Source organism: Pelodiscus sinensis, chromosome 12 (genome assembly GCF_052426305.1).
Source record: "Pelodiscus sinensis isolate ZL-2025 chromosome 12, ASM5242630v1, whole genome shotgun sequence".
NCBI classification, from domain to species: domain Eukaryota; kingdom Metazoa; phylum Chordata; order Testudines; family Trionychidae; genus Pelodiscus; species Pelodiscus sinensis.
In genome coordinates, this window is record NC_143063.1 from 32,426,877 (window position 1) to 32,451,997 (window position 25,121).

Below are 25,121 nucleotides of genomic sequence, written 5' to 3' on the forward strand. Positions count from 1 at the left end.
ATTGACTCTTAAAGCCTCCTCAACTCCTGAGCAGTAAAGTAGACACACTAGATTGGTGAATTAAACATTTACAGATACAATGACTTGGCAAAGTTCCCACAGTGGATCAGTATCAGAACTAGCAATAGAACCACAGCACTCCAGTCTCCAAGTGCATTGATCTAATCATTAGACAATGTTTCCTAGTGAAAGTCTAAAAAACCTAATTAAAAGGAGAGCTATCATGGTACTGTAATAAAATATAACATTGTTACCTTTACTGTAGCTTCTGACCCAGAACTGTATCTAAAACTGTATACATGAGCTACTTCATTTCCGTGGGCTTAAAATGTAGTAATAGCTGAGGAAGTAAATTTAGTTCCGCACAAAATGCTAATTCAGTAGTTTTTTTAACTCCTAATAACACTTTTTTGGTAGGCAACACACTACTTTATGTGACATGAGAGTCTTGGAACAGTTGTAACTTTACAAAACCTTCATTTTTTGAGATTCCAAATGGTATAAATATTTTTAATAAAAAAATTAAAACACTCAACAAATGTTCTAAGTGATATACAGAAGTTAGAACACTTGTAGTAAGTGACTTGTTTTAGTCTTTCTTTATGAGAATGGTCTGTGACTTTGGATTTATCAGATTAGCAAGCTGATCTAAATGGTGACATGGTGTTTCCCTTCCTTGTGGCATTTTATTTCAGAAGGTCATTTTCACCTGAATTACAAGTCATGGAAGTGATCTCTGTGGGTAACCAAACATTCAGGAGTGTTTGTGACTATCTGAGAACTATTATAGGATCACAGATTCTGAGATGTCCTAAACAAAGAGGTTAATATCTGGATTTTTATTAGAAAGTTCTACATGGGAATACATAGGTACTTTAATATCCTAATCACAATTCCCCAAAAAATCTGGACATACATTGTTGCTGCCTTTGTATTGTCCCTTGCACCATATTCACTCAATTCTGGGTCCCAGCAAACAAAGAGCATGCCTAATTATGGTAATATCCTAATCACAATTCCCCAAAAAATCTGGACATACATTGTTGCTGCCTTTGTATTGTCCCTTGCACCATATTCACTCAATTCTGGGTCCCAGCAAACAAAGACCATGCCTAATTATGGTTAAGAAGGCAATACTGCTGGTTTGTTCTAGGTCTCTGTTTACAGGTGCTTGCATAATTTTTTTAGAGAAATGTATGGGCCAAAGTTTCGCAGGCCTGTTTTATGCTTTACATGATATCCTGGCAATTTCAGATACATTCTTATGTTTCTGAATTAATTGAACATTACATTGTGTGTGTTTGTACATTCAAATATTATTTAGGAATGTCTTTTTTTATTTAGAACTCAAACCATTGCATTGAAAACTTCAGTCTTTCCATAGACAGATGCCTTTTCTACATCTGAAGAAATATGGTTAAGAAAGAGCTGTAAGCATTTGCAATCATGTACTATGTTTGGTAAAGGTTTAGTGTTTATTAGATAGTTAGACTTTATGTTCACAAAGTTGGACAGTAAGAAAGATATTTACTTTCTTCACCCAGGACAGGGAAAACACATATAGACCAGCTGGAAAGTACATCAAACGAGGAATTGGGCCATATGGTCTTTCTATAGCTATTGTCTACATTGTCTATAGCGCTAATGGGGGACTAAAGGAAAGGAAGTGATGGAAAAACCCAACAGTCAAAAACATTTCAATTTTTGCTGGTTTTCCCGCTGGCTCTAATGAAATGCAAAAAAAAAAGCACCAAGAAAATGGACTGTTAATAAATACTAAAGATAGCTTGGTGGTAGCAGCCAGAACTACAGTAAAATCCAAGTACAGTATAGAACAGGAGTCCTCTATGTGCATTCTGGATATTATTTGCTGAATCTTTCATTTGCTGAGTCTTGGACTAAAAAACTTGAGAAAACACTAAAGGAGTAAAATCAAACCAAACAGAATAAATCATCCCCACCAATGTGGAATGAACTTACCAAGGCCCATCAAAAGTGTTCTCAAAGTCTGTATACAAATAACTTATTTCAAGGAATAAGAAAGGTAAACCACCAAAAAAAATAATTGTGTGGTCCTTTTCACAAAGGAAGAAAAAATGTTTTTCAGTAGTCTCATCACTGTAGAGAGAAACTCTCATTTTTTTTCCTATCGACCTAAAATGGGAAGATGAATTATGAGTTCATATTTAGTTTAGGGTCTAATCCTCTTGTTACAAAGAACTTCCATTGAACTGATGAGGAGTTTAAATTACAGCAAGAGTGGGGCCCAAAATATCTTGGCCACATAGGCAAAGAATAGCATAAAACAATGAGTGGAGAAGAATAGGTCCTTTGCATTTTGGTTAGTTTTTGAATGAGATGCCAAAAGTCAAAAGAGAGCAGCTGCTGTGAGTAGTCCAACTCCAGAAATGTAGCCATCTCATCAAGCCCAAACAAAGGCATTTTGTGTCATTCTGTGATTGTCCATCTCAGACGGACTGACTTTTGCTCATATCTGCCTTCTCAGAGATCCAGTCCCTTTTCTTTCCCAGCCAGCACTGAAGAGCACAGGCACACGATAAACTGTGATCTTAAGCAAATGTCCCGTTTTGTTGACCGTGCTTGACTTAGATGAAAAGGTGGGAACGAATGCTCAGCAACAAGCACAACTGAGATTGCGTCCCTTCCTGCCTCCTCCCCCATTCTGGTCATTCATGATCGGCAGCCTACTAAAGTTATCTCAGTTTTTAGAGCAATTTAGTGCATGGTAGCCACGTAAGCACATGTTTAAATTGCAATGTCTTTTGCTTGGACTGCTGGGGAATGGTTGAGGCTATGAGGGAAGGAGAAGAGAGTAATTAAAGTGAACCAGGGATGGGGCATAAATCTTTGAAACCAGTGGGAGTTTTTTCATTGATTTCTAAGGGTTTTGGATCGGGGCCTTAGATATGGTGAGAGGCACTTGAGATCTATTGTGGAAGCCTGTGAGGGGAAGTTTTACAGTATCAAACAGAGATAAACTCCATGAAAGACAAAAGTTATTTTATTTCTTCAAATTCTGCTCTTTCCTAAGCAAACTATTAAAAGGAAACCAAGAGTCATGATAGAGATAACTGGTGCTAAAGAACAGGAGGAATTTTCAACTATATATAAGAGTTATATTCTCAGCTGCTTTATACCCAGTGCAATCACCATGATCTCAAGTCTCATTTGGTCTGCACAAACTCCTCAGGACTAAATATTTACTTGTTGAGGGAGTTCAAACTATAGTTTAGTCTATTGGGACAGCGATACACGAATTACTTTTTCATCTCTCTAGTTTTATAATGAATGGTGCATGCTTGTCCTTTTTATAAACCTCTAATATCTGAAGGGTGTGTCTGGAATGGAGTACTATTTGTAGAACAGTGGTGTTTTTGGCTGTGACGGAGAAGACCTATTATTATGTTTTTCCTGGCATACACTCTTAGGCTTGGCTTCATGCTCACAAAAGGGCTGATGTTTTGATTAATGTATCCACCTCACAATCGCATGAATGCCTATGGCTATGGGGCAAGCTTTTTACAAGCTGTGGACCCTAGGAGGAACTTGAGAGTTCAATCTGACACAGCCATGAAATTCTTTGTGGAAGCAAAAACCAGAACATGTGACAGTTCAGTGAGCTCTTCAGACTAGCAGACTGCATAGATTTCCTCTGCTCTAGACGCAGAGGGCCAGGCTCATCTCTGCCTCCACTCCATTAACTCCAGTGCAGTTGCACCAGCTCGGAGTGTGACCTGTGTTGGAATAAAATGCAGTCACCACCTGCCAGTTAGTTACTTTTAAAGATATTCTTAAAAAGCTTGAAAGAGATGGAAAGACCCATGGTCTCCTTGGGAGCCTGTATCTTTTCAGGGGAGATTTGTATTTAATCATTGGATTTGTTCTGGGCAAACTAGCGATGTTAAACCAGTGGTGGGCAACCTGCGGCCCGTCATGGTTCGACGTGTGGCCCTCGATACATTTTTTTTACTGTTGCTCACACGCAGGGTTCCCAGATTCCTCTGGTTTCAATCCACATAGTTTTTTTCCTACCAGTATTTCTAAAGTGACATGCAAAAGGCATTTGAAGTGAGGTACATGCTGATTGTACATAATATTGGTTGACACAGCTGTGTGCTCCCTCTACAGCTAATCAAAGTGCTGCAACAGCTTTTACAGAAGGCCAGAGCAGCCCCAGCTGAGGAGGGTCCTGGCCATGGAGGGACCTTGTGGCTGCAGCAGTGCTGGGAGGTGGGCTGGGTGGCAGTCCTTGAGTTAAAACTGTTAACCATTTTAACATCCCTAGTGCATACTGGGTCTGCCAGAAGAAGATTCCCCCCACTTTAACAATGTTTCTGTTTGCCTGTATTTATGAACATGGTAAGTTACCAAAATGGAATTAGGATGTAATATAGAGCATATTAAATAGCCTTGCATAGGGACATTTCAAACATAGCTGCATAGATTTATTCAGAAATCTACCTGCACAAGCAACATCCGATTTAACAGTTATTCCACTTACAGGGAATCGGGCTGTTTTTTTCCTAAATAGTACTTACTTTATCTGAAAATGTTGCTATAGAATGAAAGAATTTAAGGCTGAAAAGCATCTCCAGATCATCTAATCTGATCTCTATAAATCATAGTCTACCAGCACCCCCACACTCTGCCAATGACATTGAACATGATGGGTGTGTATATTATTCATTGAACTAGGCTCTTTTCATAGACTTTGCAGAGGCACAAGTCCTAAAGACTAAGTAAACTAATATTTTTGGGAATTATTTTAACAATATAACAGGGATTAATGCTCTCACAGAGAAGTGAAGCATTGTTTACTATGGTAAGAACAACATACATATTGTGCAGGCAATGAAAGAATTTCAAACCACAAAAATGGACAGTTATGTTATTAACCAGTCTTGCCTACTTCTCCCCAGATCAGTTATGCAATGTAGTTGTCATTAAAATGGATGACTATTTTCATTTTATATGAGTACCTCCGCATGACTAGTAAGCAATTCACCAGATTTTATGAGACTGCTGGCTTTCCATCTGTCCCAAGAGATGAATGCACACAAAAGGCTATTAGTGCACTGCTGCATAATGAGGTGAGTTTGAGGAATCTCATATCATTTCACTCTCTCAGTATGCAGATCATGTATTGTGCCAGGTGCAGAATCAATGATGTCCTTGCCCAGGGTCCAGGATAATGTTATTTGTCATCATAAAGACTATGGAGACCCTTGGGAACTGGTAGAAACCCATTTGAGGCAGAACATGTATAGGGCCTGCAGTATTTGATGTGCATTTGTTTTGGCACTGACTAAGAATTCTTGTTCCCTATATGCTCTTGAATGATTTATCATAATTCCTTATTCCAGAAGATTTCTCTGAAGTGATCCGCAAATTGGATTAGAACACTCTAAAGGATGGAGTAAGCATTATTATTCAAAGCAGTGCAGGGTCTCCCTGCTCCTACAGCTCTTAATTTCACATGCAAATCGGTCAGCACAAAGGATGCTGCATGAGAATGCTGAAGAAAGGTACTGAAGGCTCCTTAAAGGGAGTACCGGCTAGGAAGAGAGTGTAAAGAGGAGAAAACCCTCTGTTTTGGAAGGAGAGTAGAAAAGGGAGTGTTAGGCGAAGGCAGGGGTGCTGAGAGAGAGAAGAGGGGACCTATGGTGGTTTGGCTTTGCTGGGACTAAACCCAGCTGCGGAGTATTTTGAAGTTCATTACTTAGCATAGCCCCAACCCAAAGTGATCCTTATTCTCTATTTGTGACTTCATCCTTCACTTTGTAGTAACGAATATCATGTCACACAGAGGATTTTGACCTCTTGCATGGAGCTAGTGGCATGACCAAGGGATCACTTAAAAATTCTACTCTCAGATATGTATCCAAGAGTGGACCACAAACAGCTGAGAGTAGAAATAACTCAGGAGGAAGTAACCAAATGTTTTGTTAATGCACATATCATTAAACAGATCAGCAAAACTTTTGTTTCTGGTACTGAATACTTTCACTTGATGCTCTATATTATTCATACTGTCACATAGCTCTTTGTGTTTTGTTGATTCAGAGGATTCCATTTTTAAAATCAGCAAGTTCAAGGGACCTGTGACTAATGTGATTTCTTGCCTTGGAAAACATTGTAGGAAAAAAGTAGTGAGTAATACAAGATTTACATTTTGGCCACAAGCGTTTTGATGACAGTGGCCAAATGCCATCAAACTCCAGGCTGTGTATTCACGGTCAAATTATTCTGCACCTCTACCCGTCTCATTCGATCACTCTGGAACAAAAGAGCTGTACTCTATGCACACTAAAAACAGAAAGTAAGCAATGTTCTCTTGCTGAATCGTTCATCAGAAGTGATAAGGTAAGGAAAAGTTATTGTTAGTCAAAATGCTAGTAACTTGTTGGATAAGGACAGAGATAGAGAAATATGACAGTAACCTAACAAGAGGGAGCAAAATTGCAAGGAATATGTTATCCTCTATATGCTGAAAACAGAAAAGGTAGTTGGGAATGATCTAGCAATTTAGGTCCACTGATCCGTGAAGAAGGCCTCACCCCATTTGGAGATTCACTTTGGTTCCTGAAGGCTGGTATTTAGTTGAAATACTGAAACAATTGGAGCCTTTTGCTTTCTTTCTCCTTAACACAAGCCCTTGTTTCAAAATACACACCACTTAACAGAACATAAGACATTGCTGACTTCCTGCATGTGTTCTCTTTCAGGATCTCCAGCTGTTTCCAACCAAGTCTCAAAATGCAGTGACTTGGGAAACTTTCTGTTCTGGGGAGACCATTGATGTGAGCAGTGTGTTTTTTGTTTAAAAAAAAAAAAAAAAAAGGTGCCAGTACTCCAGGGGAAAAGTTGTTGAGCTCTGACTGGAGGTGCCGGTGCTGCATACCAGGCAGTACTGTCACAAAAAAAAGCACTGGATGTAAGGCATAATGGGTCTCCATTCTATATGTCCCAATAATCTTTCTTATTCTGGTGTTTCCCTATTCTGGTGTGTCCTGAGGCTTGTTCATTAGTTAGGAAGGTATATGCTGATTTATCTAAACCTTTATTAGGGTTTTAGTTCAGTTATAGCTGGGAGGTGGATTGAGGCTCTGTCCAGTAGAATCTCTAAACGTTGACCATCTCTTTTCCTTTACCCAACCTTCCATCTAAAGGCCTCATTGCCCATACAACAGCCATGAAATACTACTCTGAGACCACTGTAACTGTGCAGGATGACTTTTTCCACTATGTGTCAGAAGTATTTTAGTAAAATAGTGTTAGAAATAATAAAGATCTATATCTATATGGATTTGCCTGGCTTGACTGTTATTAATAGGACCCTCATGGGAATATTGCAAACCATTTTCTGTTCTTGCTGCAGTGAATATTGTTTGTGTTTCAGAAATGATCTAAGGTTTGTGCCTTCCCCTGGTAAATGCTGCTGTACAGGGAGGTATTCAATATTAGCTAGAGTTGTTGCTAAATGTCAAGAGTTTGTACAAGCCAAAGCAGAATAAGGTCCACTCTGCACAAATGTAATAATGTGTAAGAAGCTATATAGAATACAACAGAATGAAATGTATTGCAAAGCTTTTATTGCTCATCCTGTTTCCAAAGGGAGACAGCCCTGAAGGGTGGGGAGACGTCCCAGCACGGTTTAGTGTGGAACACGGACTGTGTACTTGATCAAGGAAAAAAAATCTCAACACATAGGCCTGCCGCTGGTGGGGAGGATGGGGGAACCAAAGGGATAGATGTCCCAGGGCCTGGTGATTCCAAAAGGCCTGCATTCGTGGCCAGCAGGCCCTTTAAATTGCTGCTAGAGTCTCATGTGGTGTTCTCTGGATGTCTCTGAGGGCTGCTTGGGGTGTGTGTGTACGTGCATCACATTACAGGCAGTTCTGATCCCAGCCCTGCCCCTTACTGGAGCACAGAGCTGGACCACCTCCACCTTGCTCAGGGGCCCAACATGTCTGTTGGTCCCCTGTCAATACCCCAAGACCTGAGTTCAATAATAACCATATTTATTTAAATAAAACTACAAAGGAACGGTCTTTATAGCATGAAAAGTTGTAACTCATTCATTCAACAAAGGCTTAGTGAATAGAAGTGTAATCTGCCCCCTAGTGCAAAGGTGCTGTCTCAGCCACAGTGCCTGCTGCTGTGCCACATCTGGAGTATGGGTCTGCAAACAACCACAGCATTTGGAAAGTTCTTGCTCCGCTCCAGATCCAAACCCAAGCTTTGTTCAGAATGTGGGTTTGCTCTCTGACTCTGAAGGATTGCTAGCTGCATTTCTTGTGATTAGGAGGTAATTGTTACTACCTTTGATTAATGTGAGAATCTGTGGTCAGTGTTTATGCCCTGGCCTGGTTTTTTTGTTGTACATTTCTTATGTAACTGACGCATTTGTCTTGATTTAGAAAAATCAAAGATGAGACCATATAGGGAAAGTGGAACAATTCACAACCTCTCTAAGTTAGGTCAGCACGAGGGAAATGATGCAGCATATTACGGCAGGAAACTTACTCAATTCCTTCTCCTTGAGATTTTAGTCCTCTTGAGTACAATTACTGGAAGACGGAACTGTACAAATCCAAAGACACAAGTTGGACCTATCTGGTCCAGCACTCTAGGGACATGACCAGGGTTTTTGCCATACCAGGGGAGGTCATTTCTGGCCCCCTTGTCACAGGCCCTACAGTCCGGTTCTGCTTCTGGCTTGGCTGCCAGCTCCCCCCTGCCATAGGCCCAGCTGGGCTCATGGCCACAGCTGGACTCCCCAGCTGCTGGCCTCTGCGCTGGCTCCTCTTCTGCTGCTGGCCCCACAGGCAGCCCACTGCCCTGCCAGGGCATGTTGGCATGCCATTTGCCCTGCTGCCAGCCCGGCTGGACTCTTGCAGCAGGGCTCCTGGTCGCCGGTCCTCCTACAGCCAGCCCGACTGGGCTCCTGGCCTCCACAGGGCTCCTGCCACCAGCGCTCCATTGGGATTCTCTAGTCTAGGAACAAACATGGTCCTGCCAGATCTTGGATGTTGCTGGACCATAGTCGCGGTTTAGAGAAGTTCAACCTTTACTAGCAAACTCTAGTGGCTACTCTGGCTGCAGAGGTACAGAGCCACTATATCTGTTAAACAGAACACTTTGTTTCCATACAACATTGTAATGATTAGTCATCTTCCCAAAGGGAAACTATGTAAGAGTTCCTCCCCTTCCATTAATATCCATAGTGGGTGAGTCTGTTTCGTGGTGTTTAGAGGTATATTAACCCTATGCTGGCTCTCTGTAGAGGTATTTGTTGATCTTTCACAGGAAAGATAAAACACCCACAGAACTAATGGGTAATGGAATGTGTATCTATTTGCTGCAGGTTTGGGCCCTATATACCACAGTTGCACAAAGCTAAGCACATGTCAGTAGGTCAGAGTTTTATTTTTGACAGAATTGTTTTTTCCTAAAAGCAGATAGAAATAAACCCAATCTCACATCTTATTAGTAATAGGGCACCCTTTGTGCTCCTAGAACACTTTCAAAGCACAAGCTGCAGGTGAGTAGCATTGGGAGGGGCAGCAGTATGATGGCAGTGGCAAGGTAAAGTCAAGCACCCCCTCCAAACTCTACGTGTAGCAGGAACGCCCTTCCCCAGCTTTACTGGAGCAGAGACAATAGGCTCGGGCTTGCTATGCAGACACCACCTCTCTACAGACTAGTGAGCTTCCTTTGACATCAGGAGCTGCTGTTCTAAACTCTCCATGTGCAAAGGGGATGGAGATTTGTTCAGAGGGTGTGGCTGAACTGAGGAGGGAGAAGGACTCAAGGATTTGGGGCTCAAGATGTTGGGATGGCCAAGAGTTATGTTGCAAGGGAAGGACTGGCGGGTGTTGGGTCAAATAATAGTTTGTTTTGATTTTTAGTAGTCTTGTCTTTAAACCTATAATAAAATTTAAAAAAAAGATTTTGCTTTTGAATCTGGTCTGGAACCCATACTGTACAGAAGGGTTTGCATGCAGGGTTTAGATTCCAAATACCTACCAGAAATTCAAATGGGATCAGATTCTGCTTTGGCCCCTGTTTAGCTGGAGTGTGACTTTGCAACTACGCTACCCATTTGAGACCATGGTGCTATGGCAGCACAATACCTTTGATAATACTGGCCTGTGAATGAGCTGACTTTAAATGGTGCATCTCTGGTAACAATACTTTTCTCTATCCTCCAAAGTAGCAAGCTTTCCCCTGCAAGTGGAATGTTTCTGTCCTTTCAAATGTAGTATTAATCATACTTTTACCTAGTAGTCCTAACTTTTGAGAGCATTTGCCACACAAATATATCTGTTCTGAGCTTTGTTCCTTAGTGCAGCTGCTGTTTTCTGTTACTGAAACTCATATGTGAATTGAAGTGACTCAGCAGCCTGATTGCAGAAAGTTGACTTTTTTCTCCAAATTATTTTTCACAATAACTTATTGTGTCCCATATATACTAGGGAATGCTAAATTCACGCTGTGCCTGAAATGGACATTAAATAACAGCAACTGCCTTTCAGTGGAATCAGCCACAAGACAAAACATGGTGTGTGTATATGTATCTTTCCAGCTCATTGACTTTCATGAGTTTCATGGAATTTGGACTTATGCAGGGTCTGGTGTTGAATGTTTCCTGAGAACTTTTAGTTCAAGTGAATGTTTAGGGGAATTAAGGATGCACAACACTTTAGAGGGTCAGGCCCAAAATACCATATCTGCCTGCCATATTGATATTTCATGCAATAAAATAAGCTCCAGAAGATAGTAACATATTCTTGAAAGTATGTCACAGGGCTCTGAAAAATGTGTTAAAAAAACCCATACATCCCTCAATTTGCCTGGTTTCATGCTTTGTTACAAATTTGAACAAGCTTGCTATAAGGTATATTTAAAGCTCACAATCTGGTTGAGTAAACATAAGGTCAGTGAATGGGCCAATTTATGTTTTTGCCTTGAAGCTGTAGCCTTTAATGGAAAACTTAGCAGTTTTTTATGGGATTTGAGTTTGGGGATTTGAACAAACCCCAAACTCAAAGCAGAAATTGGGATATGAGTGGGTTGTGAAATTCAGAAACAAAAGAAAATGTTAATGGAAACCCCCTGATAACTGAAATATTTTAGTTGTATGCAGCCTTAACCATGGCATTGTTCCTTTCCGTGTTTCCACTACAATACCAAGAATTCTGGAAGTACGTTTCCCAGTAGTATTTTTGAGAATGGATCTCAGAACTATAAAACTGCTCACATAAGGTGAAATGGTGGCTTCAGATCACCATGACTTGTGACCGTCATTATGGTGGGTCCTTGTGTTTTGATGTTGGTAGTAAATATGACACTAAACCAGTTCTCCCAGACTTGATCGCTCCAAAACGTTGTCGTCATTTCAAATCTAAATCCAGAATTGAGGTAAGCAAACAGCTGCTATCTTTGTAGTAGGCCACACTTGTATCCCTGCATCTGAGTGAAGTCAAGGTCTGTTTGGAATCCAGATCTAAATCCAAATTCTTGGAAGGATTTTCAAAGGCGTAAATAGGAGGTAAGCATCCAGCTTCCAATGAAAGTCAGTGTGTCTTGGGTGCCCGTCCGCTTTTTGTGCCTTGCAAATCTCCCTCCTCCCCCTATTTCTTGGGCACATCTCTAGTTTGCACAAATAATGACTGACACATAACAGTGCAAAAAGGAAATTAATTCTACCAACATATGTGCTCAGCAATTGGGGCTCCTCTCATTTTAAACATACTGGAATGAAGAGTGAAAAGTACTTTGTGCACCTTTTTAAAATGCTTTCCTCCAACACAAAATATTTCCAGTTCACACATCTCATGAAAGACATTTTTCCCCACTTGTCATTAGAGTTTGAATCTATCTAAATTAAGCTCCAAAGTGATCTGGAATGTGGATACACTTACATTAGAAACAAAAATGATGTATAAATGGTAAAACTTTAGACTAATCCTTTTTGAAAACCCAACCACCACTATTTGCTTGATTTTAAACCCCATCTTGCAGACAAGAAATAGTTTATTTTTTCTATTTTTCACTGGAAAAGGAAGATTTGTTTTCTTTTAAATATTATTTTATGTTTATATAGCCAAGCTCAGCAAAAGCTACAATCATATGAGCTTCCAAGGCAGAAATTATACAAGTCCCTTCACATATATCCTGTTTTTAATTACTCTATTCTACTTCAACAAAAGCAGGATATGAGGCAAACCTATTATTTTGACAAATACCTTCATAACCGTTAACTGTTTGTGAAACACCTTCTGCTTAAGCATGTTCAGTACTGAGCCCTGCATCTAGCCCTATAGAAAAATCACAATTTTAATATTTAATATTTAAGATCTGAGAACTATTCACAAAAGCAGCCTATTCCACATTTTTTGTTCTTGAATTTCACATTCTTTCCTGTAGCATGGCATGCAGCACGGTGAGGTATAGTCCTCCCTGACTATAATTCCAACAGACACAAAGATGCATTGATTCCACTCTTATTCATAAACATTTGTGTCTTTGCAAGTTGCATGGAAAAATACAACTGAGGGACCTGCTACTATAACTATAAACATTATAGTTATAACAACATAAAAGCTCTGTCAGCGGTTTTCCTGTTTCAAGGCCCTCTCCATAAAGTAACTTACCAAAAAACTAGCAAGTTTGGAGAGCTGAGAGCCAGAAGCTTCTACTTCCAGACCAACAGATGATTGTAGGGATTAGGTATAATTAAATGGAACTTAGAACATCAAGGGTAACATTTTCAGAAGCACCTGAGTCCCATTTTTAAAAGTTGCCCAGGAACTTAGGCCCCAAAATCTCATTGAAAGTCAATGGGGACTTATATTCCTATTTGCCTGAGTCCCTTTTGAAGCTTTAAATCACTTATAAGTGATTTAAAGTGCCTTGTCTTTACACATATGTAGTTCCAGCTATGTGAAATCTGCATAGAGTTGCCTTTTGAACATGAGAGCTCTAACTTTTTGGTTCTTAGCTCCAATAGCAGTAATATTCCTTTCACAATTTTAAGTAGGTAAGAATACCCAAGGAACTCTGCAACCTTGAGCCAATGTATTTATGTCTGAAGGAAGCCAGATATAACATAGCATACATTTTTTCCAATGACAAACTAGTAAGCCTATTACTGTCTGCACTGCAGCTGAAAGGTCCCCAGATACATTTTGTAGTATTGATTCTGTTATTATGTCTCCTTGTAAAAGCCCAGTGACAGCATATCCTGGTATCTCAGCTTGCATCATGAACCACAGGTATAAAAAAGATATATTTCTTCAAGTCTAAATACTCCTTACAGTGTGAGAGTATTTTTCTGTAGCCTCAGAGAACCTGATTTTAATTTCATGCCAGTGTAAACTAATAGTATCTCCACTGATGCCAATAGAATTATGCCCAAGTTACAGCAGGATCACCTTAGAGGATGCTGCAAAGATATCTAATGACAGAATATTAAGTAAATAGTCCATCTCAGAACTTTAAACAGAAATCAAAGCAATAAAAGCCCTTAAAATTTACTTGAAAAGAGAAAGAGTACTCCACTGTCCCTTACCTGTTACACAAGAGGCGGTGAAGCTTTACTTTTATCCAAAGTTAGACAAACTAAATCAAAAGTATCCAGAAATCTACACAGCACTACTCAGAGTGAAGAACAAGTAACAAAAAAATCAGTTTTCATTGTCATTAAGCAATTCTGGGAGTGTTCAGCTTTCCAATCTCCAAGGTTCCCCAGCTGGGAGTCAGCCTTTTCCCATCCTGCATGCCAGCATCCTGTTATTGTTCCAAACCTTAGTAATGCCAATGACAGAAAAGAGTGGAGGAAACCAGATAAACTTAGGCTTATTATTACTATGCTTACCTTTTCAGAGGGACAACAAATAAGTATCTGAATAAAGGGAAATGGACTCTACCAGAAATACAAACCAGTGCTGGTGCTTAATATGTTTAGTACTAAACAGTTTAAAACAATCCCAGAATGAATACTTAGTATGGTTTATTTTCAAATGTTTTGTGTTCAAATGGAACAAGATTCTTCAATATTTTAGTAAGTCAAAGCCATCAGGATTTGTACACCAGAAACAATGATGAATGAAGTGCTCATCAGTCAGTTGGGAGTTCCCATAAACTTCCACTACTTCCCTTGGTGCAGAATTGATGAGTTTGCTAGTGGCATGAAAAAATATTTAGTAGATTGGTGTATACTGAAATTTTGGAAAATAAACATGAGTCAAATTCTGCTCTTGACAACAGCAGTATAGATTTGAAGCAACTGTGGTTCACACCGGTATGTTTGAGAGCACAATTTGGTTGCATGTCTTCAATTTAGGGCATGATTCTCCTCTGCCTTGCACTTTGTATATTCATTTCCACCTGTACAGGAAGGACACAGAAATGCTGCTGTTCGGATTTAGTTGCAAAGCACTAAAGAGACCTCAAAATTTAAGAAAAAAACTCTAATGGGAAAACTTTTGAATTAAATTGTTGCATTGCAATTTTTAAAGCTGATGAATATTTAGGGAGAGGGAAGGGGGAAAGTTAAACATTCCAAGTTGAGTGGTTGCAATTATGCTTGTGGACCTGATTTATTCTTCTGTTGCAGTCCAATGGGAGTTTCCCAGGTTTAGACCACAGTGAGTTTAATGGGCATTGCACCCATGAAAGTTAAGGTAGTTCAGTGTGAGAAGCAGATGGGTCTTCATAGAGCTCACATAGGCCTCGTCTACACTAACCCCCACTGTCGATCTAATCTACGTGAATTCAGCTATGCAAATAGCATAGCTAAAGTCAACATACTTACCACAGTGTCTTGTGTGCAGTAAGGTCAGCAGGGGCTACTCTGCCATTGACACCAACTACTCTTCTCATCCTGGTGGAGTATTGGCATCGACTGGGGAGCACTCGGAGATCAATTTATTTAACCAGACACAATAAATTAACAGCCAGTAAATCAATTGCTGTAGTGTCGATGCCCAGCGTAGTGGATACAAGTCCATAGAATATTTGTGCTCTGTTCTGGGACAGCAACATATACTTTAATTTCTCCTCCTACCCTAAATGCAAAGAAGAAAATGTAGACCCGCTATTTCTTTTACCCTGCAAGCCAGAGAGGAATTACTTTATTAAATAATTCAGGAGCATCTCTGAGAAGCATGAGATTAAAAAGAGACCAATGTCTGAGGTCTTACAGGTATGTTATAATAAATGTAGCCAAATGTGCAACATATTTTATAGAAGACTTTAAATAATAACATCCTGCAGTGAAATACTCGCTTGCCCCTATGCTTCATCACAATTTAGCAAAGGTAATGGGATTGATTTTTCCAGTTTTCTAGAAGACTGGTCTTTGGTTACATTATTTCACATTTTTATGACATGCAGTGGCAAAGATGAATAGCTCTTTTAAAATTTTGATACATTAATTATTCAGGAAGGTTAAGCACCTAATGAGCGGATATTTTTCAAAGTCTTCTTTAAGGAGACTGATTATAATTAGGTTTCCTCATAAGAAAATAAGCAGTTTCTATTTCACTGCTGAGTGAAGAGGAGAAGGAGAGATGGGGAGGATGTTAACTGCAGTTCACTGGAAAACAGTCATCTGCAGATGATGCAGCTTAGGCAATAGACTCTGGTACCCAGAGCAGATGACAGTTGTAGCTAGTGTTTATATTTGCAAATAACTCTATTTTTTGGATTGACAGAATGATCTTTGTTTAACAAAGGATGGTTGCTTAAAACATAATAATGTCGTCTTTACAGGTAATTTCTAGTCCAAGTTTTGCCAAATCCATATAGTCATAATCAACTTCTGTCTCACTTAAGGCCTTTATTCAGAGTCTACAGAAGTCAATGGGAATATTTCCTTTGCCTATAGTGGGCATTGGAGGAGTCCCATAGTGACAATTTGGCCACATCTCAGAGAAGCTATTTTAGCTGCCCTTTCTTCCCATATGTATGCAGGGACTACAAACCAATATTTTCCTTCGGATCCTATAGAAATTAATGGAGAATTGTCTGCCTCAGCATTCTGAAGGATAGTGGGAAAAATCAAAACCAAGTAACACTATTTTTCTATTAGCATTTAGAGTCTAAAAACCTTATTAAATTTCCACTGACCCTTTTCTCACTCTATAGATTTTATCTCTATGGAACCCTATAGGATTTAAAACATTATTATGAGGTAATTTGAGCTTGGATATTTTAGGATAAACTATCTTTGGATACTTAACCAAAAACAGACAATCTCCTAAACTTTCAGGAACTTAGTCTTTCTCACAGTTGTGCTTTCTGGGCAATAAACTCCAGAGGCATCTAATTAAAGTGGATTTTCAGGGGTGTTGAACACTTGGGCTACGTCTACACTGGCCCCTTTTCCGGAAGGGGCATGTAAATTTCACCAGTCGTCGTAGGGAAATCCGCGGGGGATTTAAATAGGAATAGGAATAGGGGGAAGTAGGAATAAGAGCCTCCGGAAAAGGGCGCTTTTTCCGGAGGATCGGGGCCAGTGTAGACGCTCTTTTCCGGCTTTTTTAAAAGCCGGAAAAAAGCGGCGGACATTTTTATTTAAATGCCGCGGGGGATATTTAAATCCCCCGCGGATTTCCCTACGACGACTGGTGAAATTTACATGCCCCTTCCGGAAAAGGGGCCAGTGTAGACGTAGCCGTGCAGCTCAAGACTACAGTCACGGATGCTCAGAATAAGATCCCTGTTCCCAGACCTGCTGGAATGATGATTTTCCTTTAGATGTTTTCCTCCCAAACTCTTCTATAGGTATGCAAGGAAAATCTATGAATCTATGGGGAAATGCCCTGCTTACTCATTAATGTAATTGTATGCAAATCTAAGAGGTACTGTGGTTTTGTCCAAACGCATTGGTAGAATCATAGAACCATAGGCATGGAAGGGACCACAAGGGTCATCTAGTTTAATGCCCTGCCAAGATACTGCTTTATTGCATCTGAACCATGCCAGGCAGATGGTTATCCATTCGCCTTTGGAAAAACTCCCCTCAAGGGGCTTCCACGACTTCCACGGGCAGTTTGTTCCATTGGCCTACTGTTCTTAACAGTGAGGAAGCTTTCCCTGAGATTTAATGTAAATCTGCTCTGCTGTAGTTTGAATCCATTGCCTCTTGTCTTGCCCTCTTTGGCCAGAGCAAACAACTTTCCTTCATCTTTTTTTTTTTTTTTTTATGGCAGCCTTTCAAGTATATGAAACACTGCTATCATGTCCCCACCAATCTCCTCTTTCCCAAACTAAACATACCCAGCTCCTTCTGTCTTTGCTCACTTCCATCCCTTTGATCAGCTTTATTGCTCTCCTCTGGATACTTTCCAGTTTCTCTACATCCTTTCCAGACAGCTGTGACCAACACTGGAAACTCCAGCTGAGGCCTCATTAGCATCTCATGTATCCTATCACCCATGAGAGGTGGGTAATGAAGGCAAGAGAAGGAATGTCCTACCCAAACTGACATAGGTAACTCCACCCATGCTCCACCCCAGGTTAGGACCCTTCCTTACCTGAATGCTGCAACCTGCTCTTTGCCCAGTGCTGGGGCTGGTGGCTAGAAGGAAGCAGGACACCTGGGTGTCGGGTCTGACAGTGTAGCCCATGCTTCCTGTCTGCCTGGTGCTCTGGCACTGGGAAGGCTGATGCAGCCAGGCAGCTACACAGCTAGTAGCTCTGGGGCCAGAAAGGCTGGGTGTATGGCTACCCTGAGCTGGGAAGACTGCGGCTGTGTGGCAGCCTGGCCACCTGGCCACCCAGTGCTCTGGGTCCTGGAAGGTAAGCACTGTGCATCTGCCTGGTGCCTCAGGGTTGGGAAGACGGGGACACCTGGAGCTTTGGGGTCAGATAGGCTGGGAGTACAGAGAAAGGGCCAGCAGCTACAATGCCCAGCAACCTGGCACTTCATGCCACCCACCTTGGTAGCCAGCGAGCAGCCACAATGGAGAACTTGGGGAGCATGGGGCAAGGGTCAGTGGCTGTAGTGGGGGCTGTGTGGGCTCTAGCGGGCATGGAAGGGGCTGGGCTTGCCTCTCCAAGCCAGCTGTTCACCCACCATCCATGCTATCACCTTCTGTGATTTGCATGATTTGCCTCTGTTAATGCAATCCAAAATTGCATATGGTTGGTATGCTTTTACTGAGGTACCAAACTTTAAGCAGACAAGTTCAAAACTGTAGACCTCTGTGTTTAAACAGAAAAACTTTCTAGAAGTAGATGGGAATGTGTAGACAGTGCATGGAATCCTCAGTGAGTAATGTGATCCATTCAGAGTGGAGGAGAATTAGAAGATGGAAGGGCTCAGAGGACTCAGACTTTGTGCCAATAAAAGATGCTGAACTAGTCACTAAGGACCCATGGCAGTTGTCTGCAACTGTAAATCTCTTCTACCTGAAGGAGCATTCAGCCTTTTCCACTGATGACATATCTCTTCAACATTTGTTCCACAACACATTTTTCAGTTAACTGGAGCCAGTTTTTTCACCCTGACAGCTTTGCTCCCTTCCTAGTCTTTGCCCCTTGGATGTTCAGCAGCTGCTCTGCATGCTGTTTTTGTGTTAGTTTAGTGCCATCTGGTTGAGAGCAGCACCTCCTTCTATCACGAGCTAAGGTTTCAGACTCATCCTTGTGTTAGATGCTGACATATATGCAGACAATCTGAATTCTTTACTCTTGTAAAGTAAACAGTCTTTTTACTGGACTGGAAAAATTTCCAGTTTTATTGTTGAGAGCTGTTTGTCTTATCCAGCACTGTTTAAACTTGGCATTTGCATAATGCCTAATAAAGTATATATGAGCTTGTTAATGAGAATAACACATTACAGTGGCTTGTAATTGCTCTCCCATTTAATATAATAAATACAGTCAGTCTGCTCCTGCATCACTTTCATAATGTAAATTAGGTATAATCTCATCACAATCAATGGAGTTACCTGTGTAAAATCAATATGGAATCCAAATACAGTATTGTGTTTTTTTAAATGTGCAAGATTACATTTTATATTTCAAGTACTGGGCAGCTTGTTTAGTTTATTATTAATTACATTTATTGTGATAGTGCATGAAGACCAACGTGGGGAGGAGGGGGAGCAGACTGGCTGGCTGGGATACTGGGCAGGGTGGAGGAGGGGCTCCATGCTGGCGGAAGGGGTGGATCTGGGAACAGCCAGACCTTAGTGCTGCCTGGAATGTGTGGTGTGATTTAAAGGGTCCGAGCAGCTGCCATTGCTCCTGCCATAGTGACAGTGGTGGCCGGGGGCCCTTTAAATTGGTGGGCCCAGTGCAACTGCCTCTTTTGCTCCTTCTGTCGGTGGGCCAGAAGCCAACTCACAGTGAGGACACAGTAGACACTTTACAAACACAGGCTACATTTCCAGTTGGAGCATGGGGTGTGATTCCCAACTGACACAGATATACTGTCCCTTTGTTCTCATCAAGCTAGCAGGCTGAAAGTAGAACTGTAGTCATGGATGGCAGTAAGCAGTGGAATAAGTGACCCCAACTACAAGCTTGCCCAGACTTTATGGGCACATACTTGGGGTGGCTATTTCGTACTGTCATCGGCTGCTGCATATGCTGCCATGACTAAGCTACAGCCACTCCCTGACTTATGAACACACTGACTCATGACCATCTGTACTTACAACCAACCTCCCATTGACCCCATTATAATATTTTCAAGTTGACAACCATGTATGTCAAGTTTTTCGAACAGCGCAGGCAACGTGTTTAAGGGTGTTTCCGACTTATGACCAAATCGAGTTACGACCAGTGTTCGGAACGTAACCCGTTCATAAGTCGGGGACTGCCTGTAATATGTTTCACATGCTAGCTCAATAAAAAAAGCTAGTGTGAGTATGTTTACTTGAACTGGGAATCACACACCTAATTCCAATGAAGATATAGATGCAGTGTAGCAGATTAGTCCCTGCCGTGAAGAGCAGGAACATTGAAACTGTGTCGTCATTTTTGTAGCCAGCGCAGTGGTGTGAATTTCACTTTACTGTACAATACATTTATGCCAAGTTCTAACTCCTGATAGGGCTGTTGCCTCCATCTTTATTATTACAGTCACCATCAACAATGACAGCCGCATTACTTCATGTGCTTCTGTAATGTAAACAGGAGGAACAGAACCTGGGACCTCTGCAGCTTACCATGTCAGCTTCTATAGCTTGAGCTAAAAGCCATCTGGGGCTCAGCTCTGTGTCTCTGTCTCTCTCTCTGTTCTTAGTGCTACTGCATGGGACAATACACCATACCCAGCAGGGGTGTGGGTTTCACTTCTATACAGAGAGCTACATTCTCACTGTTACACCAGCGTAAATTCAGAGTAACTCCATAAGTGCAATTTGTCCACTAATATTCATACTTTTAAAGTCACTTTGTACTATTGTTCCTCCAAACAAATGTGGAGTTTACATGTCAGTACAGGCAGTCCCTGGGTTACGTACATGATAGGGACTGTAGGTTTGTTCTTAAGTTGAATTTGTATGTAAGTCAGAACTAGCGTCCAGATTCAGCTGCTGTTGAAACTGACCAGCGGCTGACTACAGGAAGCCCGAGGCAGAGCAGCTCTGCCTCGGGCTTCCTGTAGTCAGCCGCTGGTCAGTTTCAGCAGCGGCTGACTTGGGGACGCCTGGCGCAGAGCAGCTGGGGTGCTGCCGGGTTGGTCCCTCAGTGCCACTCCTCGGTGCTACTGGACCAACCCGGCAGCACCCCAGCAGCTCTGTCCCAGGCGTCCTGATTCAGCCGCTGCTGGTCAGTTTCAGCAGCGGCTGAATCAGGACGCCTGGGGCAGAGCAGCTGGGGTGCTGCCGGGTTGGTCCCGCAGCGTCGAGGAGTGGCGCTGCGGGACCAACCTGGCAGTGCCCCAGCTGCTCTACCCCAGGCGTCAGCGAGAAAAGCCTGGTCTGCTGGGGGGAGGGCGCACTCGCTGCGCCCCCCCCAGCAGACCAGGGAGACGCGCCGTGGTCCCGCCGCCCGCGTCCTCCACGGCTTTGCTCCGCGTCTCCCTGGTCTGCTGGGGGGACCCCCCAGAAGACCAGGGAGACGCGGAGCAGCTTTTCTCTCCGCGGAGGACGCGGGCGGCGGGACTGCGGTGTGTCTGGGCGGTCCTGCTGCCCGTGTCCTCCGCGGTGAGAAAAGCCCCGTTCGTATGTAGGGATCCGACATAAGTCGGATCCACGTAACCCGGGGACTGCCTGTAAATGACTATTATTATGCTTTAAGGGAGGGACTGTCACTTTTCCAGTACCCTCACATCAATTAAAAATTGATGAGGAAGCTTGTCCTGTTGGTTCCTGTGATAGAAAGCCCACCTCCCCTTTCTCCAATTGGTGGTCATCAAAGTGCTGGTGGGATGCTGTTCAGAAAATGTGATAAGCAAAGAGTGAAGACATTTTACATGCACTTAATACTTAAATAATGCATTTGGGCTGTATCTTTTAGCTTTTCTTTTAGTTCTTGGTTTGGTTGCTTTCGATCTAATCTGACTTGTCTCTTAAATTTTGCCGCTAATATTGCTGAGAACTGTAGATTTAGAGCCAAATTTGCTGCTGGGAAAAAGCAGAGGAAATTCTGCTGACATCAATGGAATCACGTATGCTTTTTGCTAAGAGGGCGTTTTAGTCTTCATTTTTGATGCCCACATTCATGAGTGTCTGATTTCATTTATGCAATTTATTTTTTTTGTAATGAAACCATTTACCATGACAGCTACTGGAATTATACAAACCAGCATTATGGCAATTGTGGATTCATTAATCATAAATCCCGCTGTAAGAATTTGACTCCCTTTGGACTCGGGCTTTACAATTGAGTGATATAGCCATAATTTGTTCCCACTCTGTCTCGTAACATAACATGAACACTAGGGCCAGTACACCGTCCTCATAAAACATACCCACAGGGTACAATGCGAGTGAAGTTGTGCCACGAGTTGTCATTTAATCACAGCTGTGATATTTGTGTCAGTATTTTTAAGACTTGCTAAGAATTATGGAGAGAGAGCTTTGCACCAGTTATAAAAATAATCCTTAAACTGCTAATTTGAAAAACTTACATAATCATTGTAAAATTCCTCACATTTTAAACGGGGCACAATTGTATGTGACAGCTGTCTGAGTCCTCTCCGACAGCGACATAATTTATGGTTAAAAATAACAATTAATGTGCAATGTGGCAGGTTTAATCTTGGTAAAAAGTTGTTATTATTTCAGGGATTTTTAATCAGGGCTCTGCAGTGCTATCAGTCATTTCCATTTAATAGCTGCTTCCCTCTGTCAAGGATTGAGGTTTATATCCTGGAGCAGGTCTGACTTCAGCTTCCTAGAGTTAGATTTGTTAAACAGAGGAATGTAACGCTGAACGTATTTGTAATGTAAGCTTTGTAGAAAATGTGAGGAAACATCAGCTCAGCGGGCTAATGGAAGCCGACATCTGTATGTGTAAAATAATTGTCTCAGTAATGTCTTCAGTTTGGGCTACTACAGCTGTGACATCTGCATTTGATTAACTAGATCCCAAATTAATGGCCAAATCCTACAGTCATTAATCAGGCAAACTTCCTACTGATTTATTGATATGTGGGGATTCTGGCAGCATATAGACTAAAGATTGCAGAATTTGACACTCAAACATTTACTGGGGTAGACTCATATGAGGCAAACTGTCCTATTTCCCTGTTTATAAGTGACAGGAACAAATAGGTTTTTTTGTTAGACAAGTGGATTCATATTCTACTCTGATTTCTAGTAGCATTGTCAGAATGAGCTAGAAAATGAAATTCTACCTTACTGCCGAGTGGCAATAAAAATCTAGCAAGCATGCAAGGTGAACCTCTTACATTTGTTAATTACATTTACAAAAAGAGTTGTAACTTGCAAACATTTGTTAGAGGCAGCTGTACTTTAATGAAGTAGGACTGGCCAGAAATTTTTCATCCAAACTTTTTTTATGTGGAACATTTGTGTTTTTTGGAGAAAGTGATTCTCTTTCTTGGCATTTTTGGTTTTTCTGATGGAAAATTCAGTTAATTGAAAACAATTTCCTCCCCCCCGTCAGCCGACGGTCAGGGCAGTGTGTGCGTGTGTGTTACACCCAAGTCTTCAACTGCTGAGACACAAAGTCTCGTTGCAGCGGGCAGCCTAGGAGGCTGGAGGGCACCCTGAAAAGTAGTTTAACGTCCGTGACTTTACTGCTAGGACCGAGGTCCCGTCGCAGAGGGTAGCCAAAAAAGCTAACAGACGCCCCAGTGTGTACAGGAAGAGCTTATTACGCTTCAGATTTTAGCTGCTAGAATTTCATAATTCCTTCGCAGCGGGCAGCCTCGGGGAGACTGAGAAGCGCCCCAACTGAATTTTTGCCACCTGGGTGTGACACAAATTCAAACGCCCAAGCTCTTCCTATACTATGTGTGTACTATACGCCTAAGACTTTAACTGCTGAGACCGGGGTCCCTTGCAGTGGGCAACCTGGAAGAGGTTGAAAGGCGCCCCAATAAGTGTACAGGGAGAGCTTATTACGCTTCAGATTTCAGCTGCTAGAATTTCATAATTCCTTCACAGCGGGCAGCCTCGGGGAGACTGAGAAGCGCCCCAACTGAATTTTGCCACCTGGGTGTGACACAAATCCAAACGCCCAAGCTCTCCCTATATCTGTCCCTTTATGACCGGCTGAAGTTCTTTTGTTTGTGTTCGGTTCGGGTACAGCAGCACGGGTTCAAGTCAGAAGCTTGACATGCACTGGCTTATTTATAGGAGAAAGAAAGAGAAAAAGAAATAAAGAAACTTGGTTCAGTGTATATATAGATATATATATTTTATAAGTGAATGAGGGCACCCCACTTGTTCCCAAAGTTTATAGCTAAATCACCTTACCAAAGGTGATTTACAATAGAAATGAAGCAGTTTGACTTTAAGAAAACTATAATAAAGTAACTAACTTACAACAGAGAGACAATTAGAGTGTACACATAAAGAAAACACATTGCAGGTACAATTCTCACCCCTGCATTCCAGACTTGGCATGGCCAGCGTCTTTCTCTCAATCCCTCGGGAAGAAGTAGGGCGAGGTTGGGTGTCCCACGGACCTCGGGAGACAATCAATACCTGCCAGCAGGTGTAGGTGATTGGAGCTCAAATTGGGTGGGCAACTCAACCCTCTTTATACCTCTTGGGTCACATGGGCTTCTTCCTGGTCTCAAGTGGCCAATCAGGAAAAATGGCTTTGAATGCCAAGTTTCCCATGAAGGGTGCAAAGCATAATTCACACCTGGGAAGATGCAGACAATGGGCACCTCTGGTATGTGATGGGCGAAGATTCCTCTCCCGAGACAGTGCAGGCGTGTCAATTACTGATACTAGCCATCACGGTGACGGGAGGCCTCCCAGTCGTCAGCTAGCCCATTTACTGTCTGGTTTCTGTTTATGGTAGAGTCAGGGACAGGCACCACACCTGCGTTCCCAGGGCATCAAAGGCTGACTGCCTTTCTCTTGCTCTCTGGGGGGGGAAAAAACAAGATGGGGCTCGTGGAAAAACAAGATGGGGTTTTTGTGTCTGGCTACACCCCCCCCACAAGAAATAAAAATATGTTCATGGAAAACATGAACAAAAATGAAGAAAATATTTAACTTTTGTTCCGTGGACTTTCTTGTATCATTCTCTGACCAGTGTAGTAAATATGCAGGCAGGTGAATTACAGTCTTTCCCCAGCAACTGATACTGATTTGGTGTGTGACATAACTTCCCTATCTCAGATTTCCCATCTGTGAAATGAGGCTGATAATGCTTAACCATCCTTGTAAAATCCTTTGAGATCTTTGGTTAGAAAACACTATGAAGATACACTATGAAGTTTTATGAAACTGTCTTATATCAGTGGACACTTGTGACGGATGCTACCCCAATGTTGACCACTTTTACAAGACTTTGATAAATGTTGTATAAAGTATACCCTGTGACGTATCATTCAAAAACATAATTTGCTGATCATTATTGTCCTGGTAAAATGTATGGTGACATTGTATGTCAAGTTCTAAAATTCTACTGTATTATGTTACTTGAAC

At 41.7% G+C, this 25,121-nt stretch overlaps 1 protein-coding gene across 3 annotated transcripts in view; it reads right to left on the reverse strand.

Annotated features, from left to right (window-relative positions):
* CDH5 (cadherin 5) overlaps positions 1-13,780 on the reverse strand; it is a 47,065-nt gene extending 33,285 nt beyond the window's left edge. Inside the window, exon 1 of one of the 3 annotated variants that reach the window (XM_006130538.5) lies at positions 13,598-13,780. The gene's annotated coding sequence lies outside the window, so the exon portion shown is untranslated. Of the gene's footprint in view, positions 1-254; positions 351-13,597 lie in introns of those variants that run through there. The other 2 variants (XM_006130537.5, XM_075940039.2) reach the window with 2 other exon arrangements.
* Between the last annotated feature and the right edge of the window lie 11,341 nt (positions 13,781-25,121).